Source organism: Ceratosolen solmsi, unplaced genomic scaffold (genome assembly GCF_000503995.2).
Source record: "Ceratosolen solmsi marchali unplaced genomic scaffold, CerSol_1.0 scaffold30, whole genome shotgun sequence".
Taxonomy (NCBI): Eukaryota; Metazoa; Arthropoda; class Insecta; order Hymenoptera; family Agaonidae; genus Ceratosolen; species Ceratosolen solmsi.
The window spans coordinates 1,460,291-1,463,845 of NW_011948421.1; positions in this window are offsets into that span (position 1 = coordinate 1,460,291).

Here is a 3,555-nt window from a genome sequence, read left to right on the forward strand (position 1 = left end):
AATAAATGTCTTGTAAGAATAAATTTTCTATGAAATTTGTATACTTAGAAATTCATGTTTATAAACGATAAAAGTATTAGCTTTTGTTTATTATACACGGATACAGGATTTAAATGAAAAAATATAAATATTTATTAAACAGCATTTTTTAGTAATTAAAATTTTGCATTTTCATAATTACATTAAATTTTATCGTTCATCGCCTAAATTTATTATAATACTTCAAAGTTTTTCATAATATCAATACAAAGTGCAAATTATTATTTCAGATATTTTTGCTTTGATTACGTTGTGTTTTATTATTCCATATACACAATTAACTTCCACCTATTGTATAAAGATAAAGATTAAATCTTTTACGATATTGTAGTTTTAATACTCGAAACAACATTAATTTATTATAATATAAGTAATTTTGCGAATTAAAATGATTAAATACGTATATGTAGACTTATTTTTTTATGCTATAATATTTGAAATTAATTTGTATGTTTTATAATAATTGCAAATGTACAGTAACGATAATAGGAATACTTTCTAATAACCAATCATTGGAGGCATTTTAATTGAATGTAATCGAATATAAAAGCTAGTTTTATTGCAATGGGACAGAACACGACAAGTTCCACTATTAAAGAAAACAATTAAAGAAATTTTAATTTGAAATGAAATAAGAATTTTCATTTTATATAAGACGAGGAATGAAATACAACAAAGCTGCTTTTTTTCTTTTTTTTTTTAACACAATCACTATTTTTTATTTTTAAAATTAATTTAGAAGGTACATTTATATACATAAAAAAATGTATGACTATTACAATTAACGGCATGTTTAACATAGATATTCGTCAACGTATGTAACGTTTCGTGCTTGATCAATAACATTATTAATTATGGGCTTACGTTGCCTATTTAATTATATATTCAATTAAATTTTATGTAAACGTGCGCATGCACATGCAAGCGCGCATAATTTTATATATATATGTGCGTGTGCGCGCGTATGCATATAATTTTTGCACTTCACCAACGCATTCTTCACTTTTATTCATCACAATTTATCTCGTACGTATTCACACATGCTTTAAAACATAATTTTTATAGCAATTTACTACGAATGATACCGGAATGTCACAAGTTTATCATTTCATTTAAAGCTTTGAAGAAACAGAACACAAACAAAATATTGCCTTTTATGGAGTAAAATATTCAAGTTTGTAGGCCTGCTTTTGCCTCTCCAAAGGCTAAGGACGAAATTTACTCGCTTCGTTTGCACGCCTACACATATTTATAAACTTGGTGTTTATACGTTAACGACATAACAAACGATGAGAGTTACGGTTGCGACAAGTGTCGACAGATCTTTAAAAATTTATTTGGACGATTTAAACCTACAATATATAACATAGCTTTTTTTCTTTCTTTCTTTTTTTTTTTTTTTTTTTTGCTTTCCAACTTAAGTCAAAGTTATCAATAATTAGTGTTTTATGTTTATTATTATCATTAATTCTAAGCATAAGTTATTTATATACGCACTATATAAATAAATGTGCTCGCGAGTCATTAGGTTGCGCTTAGAGCTATGTAATATTACACTGACATACAATGCATACACGTATAGGCTGCGCTCTCGCAATTGCACTTATTCGTTTCCAAACATAATATCGATGCGATTGTTATTTTTTCATATTTTTTGTCACCTCCTTTTCATTGTCAAAATAAAATTTTTTCACGAGCAACATATATTTTATCAGACACTTGAGATTCTTACACTGCCTGTCTTCATTTTACAAACTAACGTTACGTTAATAATTGCGCAATATACATATATATTCAATACAATATTTAATGTGTTGTGCGCGCGCATAGGGTTTATTTATACTTTTCGTTTGCTTAATCGTTCGATAATAAATTTCTCCATAATTCATTTAATTTTTCATATCTTGATTCTCTTATTCATTTATTTATCTATTTATTTATTTATTTTTTTCTTGTTTTTGTTTTGCTCAACGTCGTAAGATGCATGACGTAAAAATAAATGCTCCTATTCTTACCGCAAAAGATTTTTTTTTCGTTCTAAAGCTGTTCTCCTGTTTTTTATTATTCACTTTTCGTAAACTTTGCAAACTGACCAAATTAACCACAATGTTCGAACAATCAATATATTATCGTCGATGATATCATTTCACTTAGAAATAGCTTTAATTAATCGTTTTACAAAATATCACAAAAATCGCATCACCTTTTGTTCGCAGCAGGAAACTAAGTAAATCTTAACGAGAATCGCATGCGCGCGTATACATTCTACGTTCCACCATTCTCCAAAACAAATCTCGCACATCCATCTAACGCGTATATTTATGTTTATATTTAATTCTCGGCCAAGCGAAAGAAAAAGAAACCTAAGAGTGCCGTGCGTCCAGCGCCAGCATACCACGAAATCACTTACATGCTATATTCTTTCTGATATTTTACTCCATTCGTTTGTTTTTTTTTCCTTTTTTGTTTCATTTTATTCGCGAATCCCCAGGATTACTAGGCAGATGCGTTGAAGATCGATCAAAACAAATTTTTCGCGGGGAGCGGTATTGTTATGCACAACGACGAAATTGGTAAATGTAAATCGAAATTAGTGTTCATAAATGATCGACGTATAGTACGAGGTATTCATCGATTTCTAATACATTCAATAAAGTCATTGGCGGTATCGTTGACGAGTGCTTCTTTTACCTTTGCCTCGATATATTATTAAAAAAATAGTCAGTCGACAGCAATTATCATTAGTTATAACACCTCAACGCTCCTTCGATTATAGACAGTTTACATTGTTGTATTCTCATATACAAGAAATTTTCCGCAGTAAACTTTAAAAGACACTGTATATACACTTACATAATCCTCTCACTCCTTTTCACACGCCTATTCTTACGCTCTCCCTCCCTCTCTACCTCGCCCAATAGCCTCGCTCACACACGCGCACAATCGCTCTCTAGCTCGTCTTTTCTCTCCCTCTCAACGATCTCACGCTTACATTTGTATTCGTCGTCCGCGGAATAATGGACGTTAAGTAGTCATTCGTTGTCCTTCGACCGTTAAAAGAAAATCGAGGCTGTAAATCGCTTCGAGAAAGAAAATAAAGAGAGGATCGTAGCAGTGCGTAAGTGTGCATACGCACGGGTGTTGCGCGCAATGAAATATATATATATATATATATATATATATATATATAATGAGTGGGGGGGGGAGGGAAGATAGAGAGAGAGAGAGAGAGAGAGAGAGAGAGAGAGAAAATAACCCCGGGTACGTAGGTCGCGCGCATGGATTTTGTCAACTTTACAAATGTCATGTGCGCAAGGGAAACAACATTAACAACGACGACGGGTATGGAAACCGATCTGTGGCACGTCCTGGACTTCGTCCTTCGGTACCCTTCGGCATAATCATCATTCGTTATCGTGTTTCCTCGGTAATCGTCGTTTAGCAAGCCTCGTAGCCTGTGGTCGAGTCCCGGAGTCATGGTTTCGCGCCACTTGACCTCGTGAGACTTGGCGCCAC